This window comes from Microcaecilia unicolor, chromosome 5, assembly GCF_901765095.1.
Source record: "Microcaecilia unicolor chromosome 5, aMicUni1.1, whole genome shotgun sequence".
Taxonomy (NCBI): Eukaryota; Metazoa; Chordata; class Amphibia; order Gymnophiona; family Siphonopidae; genus Microcaecilia; species Microcaecilia unicolor.
This window is the reverse complement of record NC_044035.1, coordinates 220,703,135-220,717,129: the sequence shown is the minus strand read 5'-3', so window position 1 is coordinate 220,717,129 and position 13,995 is coordinate 220,703,135. Positions and strand designations below refer to the sequence as shown.

Here is a 13,995-nt window from a genome sequence, read left to right as displayed (position 1 = left end):
ACCGGAGCAGATAATCTTGCGAAATACTTCAATGAGAAATTGTATAACTACGACTAAAAATACCTGTCAGCCACCATCGACTACACTGAACGCCTCCACTATCTAGACCCAGACCCTGGGATATACCCAGCAGACAGAATATGGACCAACTTCGAGATATTATCGGAGAATTCCGTCGCCCAGATGCTCAAAAGATTTGCTAAGGTCTCACTGCAAATTAAGCATATGCCCAAATAACCTAATGTCATCAGCCCCTCAAACAATTCATAATAGATCTAACCACCACTTGAAACATATGTTACAAAATGGACTTTTCCTGAAGGAAAAAAGAAAACATACTACTCACCCCAATACCCAAAGATGCAAAGAAAAAGTGCCAGTGACTAACCAACTATAGACCTGTAGCATCCATTCCCTTAATAACCAAAACAACAGAAGAGATAGTGACTAAACAACTAACAAACTATCTAAACAAATTACATGATCCCCAGTCAGGATTTCGGTCTAATCACAGTACTGAAACAGTACTAGTTACTCTTATGACCAAATCAAACAAATGATGCTACTTGCAAGAACATACTACTTCTACAATTTGACATGTCCAGCGCCTTTGACATGGTGGATCATGGAATACTACTACACATCCTCGATTACTTCGGAATTGAGGCAACGTCCTCAACTGGTTCAAGGGATTCCTAACCACACATCATACACAGTGACATCTAACTCGACTACATCTGCCACATGGATACCTGATTGCAGAGTTCCTCAGGGATCCCCCCTCTCACCGACCTTATTCAACTTAATGATGACACCCTTAGCCAAACTGTTATCAAACCAAAACCTCAATCCATACATATACGCAGATGACGTACGAATCTACATCCATTTCAAACAAGATCTAAAGGAAATTTCCAATGACATCACCAAAGTCTACATATCATGCACTCATGGCAGATGCCTTCAGTTGAAACTTAACACAGAAGAACCCCAATGCCTTATACTCACCTCCCCAAACAACACGAACAAAATCACCACCATCAACACACCAAAACTGAATCTTCCAATTTCCGACACCCTAAAAATCCTTGGAGTACCATTGATAGACACCTAAACACTTGAAAACCACGCGAAAAACACAACAAGAAGATGTTCCACTCAATGTGAAATTAAAAAGAGAAAGACCTTTCTTCCCAAGGAACATCTTCTGGAACCTAGTACAATCTATGTACTAAGCCTCTGGACTACTGCAATGGACTCTATGCTGGCTGCAAAGAACAAATAATCAAGAAACTTCAGACAGCCCAGAACACTGCAGCTAGACTCATATTTGGTAAAACAAAATATGAAAGTGCTAAACCTCTACGTGAAAAGTTACACTGGCTCCCACTAAGAGAACGCATCACGTTCAAAATATGTACCGTAGTCCACAAAATCATTCACGGAGATGCCCCTGCCTACATGTCAGACCTAATAGACCTACCTCCCAGAAACGCTAAAAGATCATCCTGCACATTCCTCAACCTTCACTGTCCTGGCTGTAAAGGTCTAAAATACAAACTAACGCATGCGTCAACCTTCCCCTACTTGAGTACACAATTCTGGAACGCGCTACCGCGCAACTTAAAAACGATCTATGAACTAAACAACTTCCGCAAACTACTGAAGACCCATCTCTTTAATAAGGTATACAACAAAGATCAACAAATGTGAACTCCTCCACATGCATCCAGTATTGCCTTATAATATTTGCCTTTATATCATGCTTATTCATTATCATGTAACCCAAATCCTTTATATCATGCTCTTTTACTATCCTTTGTATCATCGTTTTACGATGCTTTATCACTATCATGTTACCCAAAATCCTTCCATAAAACTAAAAGTATATTCTATTATATATTTCCAATATTCATGATGTATTGTAAGCCACATTGTGCCTGCAAAGAGGTGGGTGTCAGGTTCTCAGGTTCAGAGCCCGCGGGGCCGGGCTCTGGAGCAAACGTGAGCCCTTGGGCTGCTGCCGAGGAGCGACAGCAGCAGGCAAAACCCACCAACCAACACTGGGTAAGCACACCGGCAGGGACTGCAGGCACTGCCCAGTGAACCGGAACACATGGACTGGAATCCCCCGGACTGGAGGACACAGGACTGGAACACACACCGGACCGGAACACACTGGACTAGAGCACACTGGACTGGTCCGCACAGCTTCACCTGCGCTTAGCTACTAAGCCCCTCAGGAGTTGAGCTCCTGGGTTCGAGTAGCCGGCAGGACTTACTGGATACCGGATGACACAGGGACCAGGACTGGAAACAGAAGTGTTCCTAAACCTAAACTGATCTACGTGCTCCCAAGCCCTAAACCAGCAGGAGTGTTCCTAACAGTAAACTGACAAAAGGACTTCCTAAGCCCTATACTAAACAGGAGCTCCTAAGCCCTGCTCAAGAAAGGGACTTCCATAAGCCCTAAACTAACAGAGCAGGGAACTAAACACAAAGCTAACACAGGTGCTACTAAGCTACAAGCAGAGCTCTACACTAATAAGCTAAACACAAAACTACCAAGCTACCTAAGCACTGCTCTAGCAAGCTAGATACAACTAACAAGGTGCTTCCTAAGCACTACTCTGGCAAGCAACCAGAAGAGCTCCTAGCACTAAAAGGGAAGACAGGGGAACCACAAGGAAAAAGCAGGGAAGCTAACACATAAGCCAAACGTGCTTCTAAAGCACCAAACACCAACAGCAAAGACTGCAATGCTCCCAATAGCACGAACACCAGAAGTACTTTTAACAGCAAACTCTGCAGTGTTCCTAACAACACCAAACCTTGAAGTACTTCTATCAGCAACAGAGCTTCCAAAGCCCTACACACAGCAATGCTTCCAAAACCAAGAGGGAAAAGCAGGAAAGCTAAACACACAGTCACCAGTGCACACTGCACTAACACTAACCTGGACCTTAGCAAAAGCAAGCAGGGAAACTAGACACAAAGTCAGAAGTGCACACTGCACCACCCTACCTAAAGCAAACACCACCGTTGCAAAGGCTCTGAAGGAAACAACATCACTTCCTTATCAAGGCCCTCCCTGATGATGTCACACTCCCTAGACCTAGGCAAAAGCACACTGACCCAGAGAGCACACTGATACCCAGAGATGCCCAACCCACACCAATGCAGCACCGTGAAACACTTGAAGCCAGTACACCCAAAGAGAGGTACAGCAACTCAGGCAACACACACAGGTGCAGTATAGTGAAACAATTAGAGCCATGCTGCTGGAAGCTGCCAGCACAGAGAGACAGAGCCAGCTCAGACAGGACAGACAAAAGAAACAGAAGCCACCTAAGAAGCAGACCCCCAGGAAAGAGGTAAGTTTGAGAGGGGTTCTGACCCCAATCATAACAGTGGGGAAATGTGGGTTACAAATGCAATAAATAAATAAATAAATTTAGGTCTCCAATTAATAATACATTGGAGTAATTGGTGCAGGCATTTGCAATAAAGTCCATAAAAGTGGATTGACTATTATTCCAGTTTATTGGAGGTCTGTAAAACAGAATGCAAGTTAGTTGGTCACATAGTTGAGGACTATGGAGTTTGAATGAAGCAATTTCAAGCTGAGGTGTGATTAACTCTGATATAGATTCGGGGGAGAAGTATGATTTATAATTAAGTGCTATCCCTCCACCTCTTCTTTCTTTTCTTGGCCAATGTAAGATCTTATATTCAGGAGGGCATAAATCATTTATGATGGGGTCTTTTGAACTATGGGCCTGAGTTTCTGTAATGAATAGTAGATCAAGTTTGTCTGATTTAATCGAGCCTGTAAGGATTTCAGTCTTATTAGCTGCAGATCTGGCATTGACATAACCCACTCGGATGGATAGATAAGGTGCGACATTCGAGGTTGAAGATTGAATGTTGATAATTTGTCTTGAGGTGGATGTCCTAGGTTTGTGTGAAGGAGTTTCATTGTTTATTGATGATTGGTAGGTAGAAGGAAGGTTTCTTTTGAAAACGCCAGTTCGATGAGATGAAATTAGCCTGGATGTTTTTTTATGGTGGTAAAGGACTAGAATAATGTTAATTTCTGATGGTGAGGGAGCAATAAGTGTTGCAAAGATGATGGCAAGTGAGTAGAAAATGAAAAATATTTTAAAGAAGAACATGCTGCAGAAGTGTATTCTGGATATTTGTGAGAAGGATTGAAATATTACTGAGTTGTAGTAACACAGATGTGTCAGGAATTGTATAGGTAAAGATAGTAAAAAGACAGCAGCGCTAGCATAGAGCAGGTTAATAAAACTAAGTAGTTGGAACAGTAGGACAATTAGCTTATTATATAAATTAGCTATAACTGAGAATACTAAGCAGAGAGAAAGTGACAGTACTTAATTATTGAACAACAACAATACTTACATAAATTAGCTGTGTCTAAGGACGATTAGCTTATTACATAAATTAGCTGTAACTGAGAAAGCTAAGCTGAGGGATAGTGACAGTACCTAATAATTGAACAACACCAATTAAAGATCTACAGTGAATACCGTGGAACAGTAGACAATTAGCTTCTTACACAAATTAACTGTGCCTGAGGAAGCATTTGAAAAGTAGTAGTGAAAACAATGAAACAGTAGGACTATTAACTTTACATAAGTTAGTTGTAATTGGGAAATCTAAACAGAGTGAAAGTGATAATACTAATTGAGCAACAGCAAATAAAGGTTGTAGTGAAAATAGTTTAGATCTTATGGTGATGAGATGCCACGATGCAGGCCAGGGGAGAGAATGCAGGCAGGAACAGATGATTCTCTAACAATATTCTGCATTCCCTATTACTATGTAAGCCACATTGAACCTGCTTTGAGTGGGAAAGCGCGGGATACAAATGTAATAATAAATGATGTAGGCTGGAGCAGACAGTGCAGGTCAGGGCAAAGGATACAGGCAGGAACAGACGATGCAGGCTGGACCAGACGATGCAGGTCAGGCAGAGGATGCAAGCAGGAATAGAGGAGTAGAGGTTGACGATGCAGACAAGCAGTCTGGAGCATAGGATGCAGGCAGGAACAAATGATGCAGGCTGGGGCTGAGGACTTAGGCAGGAACAGATGATGCAGGCTGGGGCAGAAGACACGGGCAGGAACGAATGATGCAGGCTGGGGCAAAGGAACTCGGCAGGAACAGATGATGCCGACTAGGGCAAAGGACGCAGGCAGGAACAGATGAAGCAGGCTGGGCAGAGGACACAGGCAGAAACAGATTATGCAGGCTGGGGCAAAGGACATAGGCAGGAACAGATTATTCAGGCTGGGTAGAGGACGCAGTCAGGAACAGATGATTCAGGCTGGGTAGATGACGCAGGTAGAAGCAAATGATGCAGACTGGGGGTCGAGGATACAGGCAGGAACAGAGGATGCAGGCTGGAGCGGAGGACGTAGGCAAGGACAGAGGGGTAGAAGTTGGAGTAGGAGATGTAGGTTGTATGCAGGCTGGAGCAGAAGATCAGAATTTAGAGCTGGTGATTAAGGTTAGATGCAGGCTGGGACAAATGATGTAAATATTCCAGCAGAATGCTAAATTCAAGAACTCCCTTGCTTGAATCGTTCCACTTCAGTTATGGTGAACCGATATGGTTCTCCAAGAAAGTGGCTGAGAAAATAAAGGCTAAAGAGTTAGCGTTCCAGAAATATAGAAAATCTCAAGAAGAGGAACACTGGGAGGAATACCAGGTGAAACTGAAAGAAGCCAAAAGAGAGAGACGTCTGGCGAAGGCGCAAGCGGAAGAACAAATGGCTAGAAATGTAAGGAGGAGAGACAAAAATTTCTTCAGGTATATTAGTGAAAGGAGAATGACTAAAAGATACAGCAAAACGCTATGTAGATAATGATGAAGAAAAAGTCAATTTGCTAAATAGATACTTTTGTTCTATTTTCACTGAAGAAAATCCTGGAGAAGGACCGCGAGGGACTGGCAAAAGTACACCTGAGAATGGAGTGGATAGAGCACCGTTCACGGAAGAGAGTGTGTATCAACAACTTGGAAAGCTAAAAGTGGACAAAGCCATGGGACCGGACGGGATCCACCCCAGAATATTGAGGGAGCTCAGAGAGGTTCTGGCGGGTCCTCTTAAAGATTTGTTTAATAAATCCTTGGAGACAGGAGAGGTTCCGAGGGATTGGAGAACGGCGGAGGTGGTCCCTCTTCACAAAAGTGGTGATAGGGAAGAAGCTGGAAACTACAGGCCGGTAAGCCTCACTTCGGTTATTGGAAAAGTAATGGAAGCGATGCTGAAGGAAAGGATAGTGAATTTCCAGAAAGCCAATAAGTTGCAAGATCTGAGACAACACGGTTTTACCAGAGGGAAATCGTGCCAAACGAATCTCATTGAATTCTTTGATTGGGTAACTGGAGAATTAAATCATCGACGTGCTATAGTCATAATCTACTTAGATTTTAGCAAAGCTTTTGACACGGTTCCCCACAGGAGGCTCTTAAATAAACTCGATGGGCTGAAGATAGGTCCCAAAGTAGTGAACTGGATTAGGAACTGGTTGACGGACAGATGACAGAGAGTGGTGGTAAAAGGAGTTCACTCGGAGGAGGGAAAGGTGAGTAGTGGAGTGCCTCAGGGATCGGTGCTGGGGCCGATTCTGTTCAATATATTTGTGAGTGACATTGCCGAAGGGTTAGAAGGTAAAGTTTGCCTATTTGCGGATGATACTAAGATTTGCAAAAGAGTGGACACCCGGGAGGGAGTGGAAAGCATGAAAAAGGATCTGAGGAAGGTAGAAGAATGGTCTAAGGTTTGGCAATTAAAATTCAATGTGAAGAAATGCAAAGTGATGCACTTAGGGAGTAAAAACCCAAGAGAGACTTATGTGTTAGGTGGGGAGAGTCTGATAGGTACTGAGGGGGAGAGGGATCTTGGGGTGATAGTATCCGAGGATCTGAAGGCGACGAAACAGTGTGACAAGGCGGTGGCTGTAGCGAGAAGGTTGCTAGGCTGTATAGAGAGAGGTGTGATCAGCAGAAGAAAGGAAGTGTTGATGCCCCTGTACAAGTCGTTGGTGAGGCCCCACCTGGAGTATTGTGTTCAGTTTTGGAGGCCGTACCTTGCGAAGGATCTTAAAAAAATGGAAGCGGTGCAAAGAAAAGCTACGAGAATGGTACGGGATTTGCGTTCCAAGACATATGAAGAGAGACTTGCTGACCTGAACATGTATACCCTGGAGGAAAGGAGGAACAGGGGTGATATGATACAGACGTTCAAATATTTGAAAGGTATTAATCCGCAAACAAATCTTTTCCGGAGATGGGAAGGCGGTAGAATGAGAGGACATGAAATGAGGTTGAAGGGGGGCAGCCTCAGGAAAGATGTCAGGAAGTATTTTTTCACAGAGAGGGTGGTGGATGCTTGGAATGCCCTCCCGCGGGAGGTGGTGGAGATGAAAACGGTAATGGAATTCAAACATGCGTGGGATATGCATAAAGGAATCCTGTGCAGAAGGAATGGATCCTCAGAAGCTTAGCCGAAATTGGGTGGCGGAGCAGGTGGGGGGAAGAGGGGTTGGTGGTTGGGAGGCGAGGATAGTGGAGGGCAGACTTATACGGTCCGTGCCAGAGCCGGTGATGGGATGCAGGACTGGTGGTTGGGAGGCGGGAAGTACTGCTGCGCAGACTTCTACGGTCTGTGCCCTGAATAAGGCAGGTACAAATCAAGGTAAGGTTTACACATATGTTTGTCTTGTTGGGCAGACTGGATGGACCGTGCAGGTCTTTTTCTGCCGTCATCTACTATGTTACTATATATCGTTCTGAATTATTTTCTTTCACCGGTATCGTGTAGGCCTGTGACACCCGGTTTGACTTCTTCCCGTCGAGTCTCAAGTCATTCAGAACTGTGTCCACGTGTCTTACATGGCGCGGTTTTCAGCAATTCCGGAGCTCGGCCCCTTACATCAACTTTATCAACTCTCACAGTCCCTACAGAGACCCCACGTTGAGCCACTCAATCTCTTGTTGGCCAGCCCACCCAGGAAGGTCACAAACTTCTGTAGAGACCCTGCAGTGAGCCGTTCTATTTCTTGCCGGCCAGCGCACCCAGGAAGATTAACCGAGAGCAACTTGAGGAGGGTTCGACAAGTAGCGGACTCGATGAGTGGGCAGCCTTCCAAAAGCAGGCATCGGCGGGTACCTGGACGCTCACACAAGCAACGTCCACCGAAGACCAACGGACATCAGCTCCTGTGGCAGTCACGGGCAGACGACTCTTCGGCAAAGATAGCGGTGGGTAGAGTCAGTTAATAGTTTAATTTGGGCCTGATATGGGTACCACGCGTCTCCTGGAAAGCATGCAGAAATGTTATTAATCGGTGAATTGACCTGGCCAGATGATAGGACCAAGTTCCGCGGTGTTCCCGATGTTGATGTGGCAGTATGGTGACACTTAGGACGGTCTTAGGTTATTGTTTGACTGAAGGTCCATGGAGCAAACCGTCCCTGCAGCTACTTAGATTGCGGCTATTGATGGTTCGAGAGGTTTATTATCCCCATTTGGTTTGCATCTGTAAAGGTGTGATCAGTATTCCCTGGTTTGTTTGGGCTCTGATTTTCACATGCCTCAGATGTGTATCCAAGTGTCTCCAAGGTGTCTGGGGATGTTGGTTCTGCAGAGCTGTAGCTATTCAAGGATAAAAAACAGCTGAAAGACCTTATCAAAACATTTCCTACACAAGCGCAACCTCACCTGAAGAAACTCATACCAAACCAGCCTGCTGTGGGCACATTCTACATGCTACCCAAGATCCACAAACCGGGAAACCCTGGCAGACCAATCATATCAGGTATTGGCACACTCACGGAGAAATATCTGGATTCATAGAGGGAATTCTGAAACCTCTCGTACACAAAACTAACAGCTTCATACAAGACACCACAGACTTTCTGAATAAATTGAAAAATATCAAGCAACTACCACCTAACACCCTTCTGGTCACGATGGATGTAGAATCACTATACAGCAACATTCCACATGCGGATGGCATAGCTGCATGTGGAAGACTCCTAAAAAAAAATCCACACTGGACCATCAATACTCACCAGAAACTATTACAAAATTAATCAAATTCATTTTAACTCACAACTACTTCCGCTTTAACAATGATATCTATCTACAAATAATGGGCACTGCGATGGGCACCAGGACAGCACCCCAATATGCCAACCTTTTATGGCTGAGCTGGAAGAGACATTTCTGAATACACACCAGACCAAACCTCTAAAATACTACCGGTACATCGATGACATTTTTATGATTTGGACGGAGGGTGAAGAAACTCTGAAACAATTTTATTCTGCCTTCAATACATACCATCCTACAATCAGATTCAAAATTGACTACTCCCCAGAAAAAGTCAATTTTTTGGACACCATGGTCCCAATCAGTGATGGCTGTATACAAACATCTATATACAAGAAACCCACAGACAGATGCAGCTACCTCCACAACTCCAGCTTCCATCCTTCAAATACAAAAAGATCCAACATTTACAGCCAAGCCACAAGATACCACCGTATCTGCTCTGACCCAGGGGACAGAGACAGACACCTTAAAAGCCTGACTGCATCCTTCAAACAGAAATGCTACAACCCCAAAATAATCTTCAAGGATATTGCCTCCTCCCTCAAAACACCCAGGGAGAATCTGCTACAGAACAAGGAGAAAATATCCACAGACAGAATCCCCCTTGTAGTGACATACAATCCAGAGCTGGAAAAACTGAGGAAAATCATAAGAGATCTACAACCTATACTCCAGGAGGATGAATTACTGAAAGAGATATTCCCATCCCCACCAGTACTGGCCTTCCGACAGCCACACAACTTAAAACACAGGCTAATCAGAAGTAAACTTCCATCACAGACTGAAAAGGAACAGAAGGGCACACTTCCCTGTAATTTATCCAGTTGCAAACTATGCCAAAATATTTCACAGGACCCCAAAGTCATCCACAAAGGAAAGATATTCAACATAAAGGGATCTTTCACTTGCTCATCTTCCAATGTGGTATATATCATTCAGTGTAAAAATGTAACGAAGGATGCTATATTGGAGAAACAGGCCAGATGCTTAAGACAAGATTCAATTTACATAGACATCACATGAACAATACTGGTGCCAGTAGGGTTCCCACACCTGTTGGTCAACATTTTACAGGACCAGTACACTGTACCAGTGACTTCACAGTGAGAATCCTGAAAGGTAACTTTAAAACCATACAAGAACGTAAGACCTTTGAAGTCAGAATGATTGAATATTTTAACACCCAACAGAAAGGACTTAACAAGGATCTGGGGTTCCTAGCCCATTATAAACCATAAAGCTATATGTCTCTGTTGATCACCCCACCCCTCACCTATCCACACCCATCCTGTTAGAATATCAATGATATGCTTTGATGTCCCCATGCATACCTCCTACCCACCCCCATCCTCCCACCCTGTCAGACTGTCATAGTAATGCTTGAATGTTTTCACTTATATACACTGTCAGCTAGCACATTTGCTTATTTCCGATCTGACGAAGAAGGGCAACCTTCGAAAGCTAATCAAGAAATGTATTAAGTTATGTCCAATAAAAAAGGTATCATCTTATTTTCTTTTCCATGTTTTATTTTGTTTGATTTCTATTGATAACCATCCCCAATGGAATCTAACCCATAACCACCAAAATCCATTCCATTCCCAAAATTAAACTCCTCCATCCCCACATGTACCTGCAGGAGTCAACGATATTATTTACTTGCCTGCAGCCCTCTATTTCCTTCCAACTCCAACAGCCTTCTGTGTTTTTTTTGGGATAGTATTCATTATTCAATCAATGAGTGTTCCAAGCCTCAGTCTGGTGTTCAGGCTGCCTTTGAGCATTCCAAGCCTCATTCTGGCATTCCAGCTGCCTCTCTTCATACATTCCAAGCCTTATTCTGGCGCTCCAACTGCCTCTCTCCATACATTGCCAAGCTTCATTCTGGCGCTCCCACTGCCTCTTCTCATACATTCCAGGCTTCATTCTGGCACTCCAACTGCCCCTCTCAGGGCATTCCAAGCCTCATTCTGGAGTTGCCAGAGATTTTGACTACACTCCCATGGGAATCCTTAGCAATTCTTCTCCTGCCTTGCAGGTTCTTGTGGGATTCCCGCAATCCCCATTCCGTGTCAGCTCTCTATTGAGGGAAGTTCAGTATTGACCACCGCAAGGTACAAGTGCATGAAGTTTCACTGTGGACAGTCAAGAACCTTAGTGATTTCTAATCAGTGTATTGGCTTGAGAACCACTGAAACATGGTATCCTTGAAAGAAGATCCTTGATTGCAGGAATTATGTCCCCAAGATTATAAGATTATTCATGGTCCCTAAGCAGGATAAACGAGGCGGGTTGGTAGTGTTATTATATACAAAACACTTTTTTAAGCTTAAAATTCTTGATAGTTAAGAGTTGTCTCAGTATTTGGAAATGTTGTCATGTGTAATTTCTGATGATTCTTGTAAGGATTTGCAATATTTAACTTTTTTTTATTGTCCCTCTGGGAAATGGATGTTAGCAAGAGATAACTTTATGGATTTTCTTAGTAAAAACACATTGGGATATAAGAATAATTTGTTGGTAAGAGATATAAATTTGCATTTAGAGCAAACATCAGATTCTAAGGTATCAGACCTATTGGATTTCCTGTCATCTTTAGAATTTACTTGTGCAGGTGCAAAATGTTCTCATGAAAAGGGTCATTTATTGGATGAAGGGACTCATTTTCAAAGCACTTAGACTTACAAAGTTACATAGTAGCCTGTGTAACTTTGTACGTCTAAGTGCTTTGAAAATATGCCTCTTAGTGGCTTATTCATGTTCACAAAATTCCTTTATTTCAAACACTTTATGTGACCAGGTTCCCTGATCTGATCATTACCTCTTTGAACTAACTTTAAATTGGAAAGATTGCCTAATCTACATTTTAAACAGAGGGTTAGTTCTAGAGGTATATTGATTCACTGGAATCTGGAAAAAAAGTGGACAATGTATTGTATGATGATTTTAAGAGTAGGTATGGATGAGGACTGGGAATCAATCTGCCAAGAGTGTGCTCAATGAGAGAGTCCCTTTGAGATTGAACAGTAAGATTGTTAGAAAATCCAATAAACGGTTCACTAAGGAGTTAATTTTGTTCACAAAGGAATTAGGAGGTTGGAAAAGTGTTGGAGAGAAAATCCTACAGTGGAAATTAAGATACTTTGCAGATCAAAGATCGGATATATAAACAATTTATGATCGCAACTAACGCAACTAAAAGACATTATTTCTCAAAACTAATTCCAAACAGATCAATTAGATTCTTTCAAACTTTTCAACCTTGTTCATTCACTTACATCTGTTACTGACAGTATGGAGAATTATGATGCCCCTTCTGCATCCAAATTGGCACTTTATTTTAAGACCAAGGTAGATAAAATTAGAGATTCAGTGAGTGGTAAGGGGGGTATTTATGAATTTCTTTTATTGATCCCTTCTGAAATTCCGGCAGATATGGTTTGAGATTGTTTTAAGTTTCTACTCCAAAATGAAACCTAGACTCCTAAAGAAATATGTTAGTTCTCATTGTTTCATTGGATGTATGTCCTGCTTATTTATTAAGATCACTGTCACAAAACTAGCCCCACTTGGGGCTACTCCGCGGGCCACTTAGAGGGTCCTATCCCCAGCACAGCTCAGGTCTGCCTTCACCTGCCGCTTGTGTTCTACACTCGCATCCTCCTGCCACCGACTGGGTCCCAACCACCTCTGGGCAAATCTCCCACTCTCAAATTATCCCCAGTGATTTCTAGGTTACTAGGGCCCACACTCCCAGTGGTCCCACAACTTCTAGGAAGGCACTCACAGACCCAACACACAAACCACCAGGATTCCTTAGTCATTCCAGGACAAACAGAGGCAATAAAATGTTTATTGTCCTGAAAAATTAGAACAATAAACAGAAAAGATGCAATCAGCAAACAGAACAAGTAACTGATTATGGATCAATTGTAACTCTATCTAAACATTTGTATACATCTAGATAGTACCTGTGAGAAATCACGGACATATAGCTGCTCACAAGAATATCAAATATAACTGTTCAAAGGCTTCAGCAAAAGAGATCCTTCCTCTTTTTCTCCCTGGCAAAGACTGGGGCAAATAGTCAGTAACATCCTAGATAAATTGAGTCTCCTGAGCCAATCAGAGCCCAGAGCAACAAGTTTTAAAGTAGCTGGCCCGCATCACTGGCAGGTTACTTCTTCTCTCTGTGCTAACTAAAGAAGGAATAGCCGTTCCTCTGTAACAGTTTTTATGATTCCAAACAAGTTTTTTATTGATGACACAAGCAAAATATACCAAATCACAAGGCGTGTCACAAAATACATACAGTCCAACTGGTCCCCTAACTATGGATATATCAACAAGTGCTTGTCATCAAATATTTAATACCAATAATTCTAAATTTCCAAACCCCCAAGCCCCCCTGTAAGCCCTCTTTAGCATCCCCCCAAAAAAATTTAGTATGTATATATGCTTTTAGAAGTAAAGTGGAGAGGACCCAAACCCACACTACTACCCACTTCCACCCTGTATTGTACCAGATTGAATCCAATGGAGCATCTCATCCTGCCCATTTCAATCATCTGACTAAAGAGCATTCAGAAGCAACTCCTTGTCCCTATGCGGAAGGGACTCAACGTACACATCCCATACTACATGGAAACCTTTAGTTTTTTAGGGGTTTGGTCTAGCACACTGGCGCTCTAGGAGCATCAGGGCATGCAGCGATTTCTCCATGTCCAAAAAGAGGGCGCCTCCTCCCCCACCCAAACCCCAACGATCACTTACCCAACACCCCTGCCTTCCTAAGAAACAAATATTTATTTATTATTATTTTGCCTTATTTGTATCCCACATT

General features: G+C 43.0%; 1 protein-coding gene across 1 annotated transcript in view; it reads left to right on the top strand.

Annotated features, from left to right (window-relative positions):
• Positions 1-13,995, top strand: part of MBTPS1 (membrane bound transcription factor peptidase, site 1) — a 514,786-nt gene that overhangs the window by 335,465 nt on the left and 165,326 nt on the right.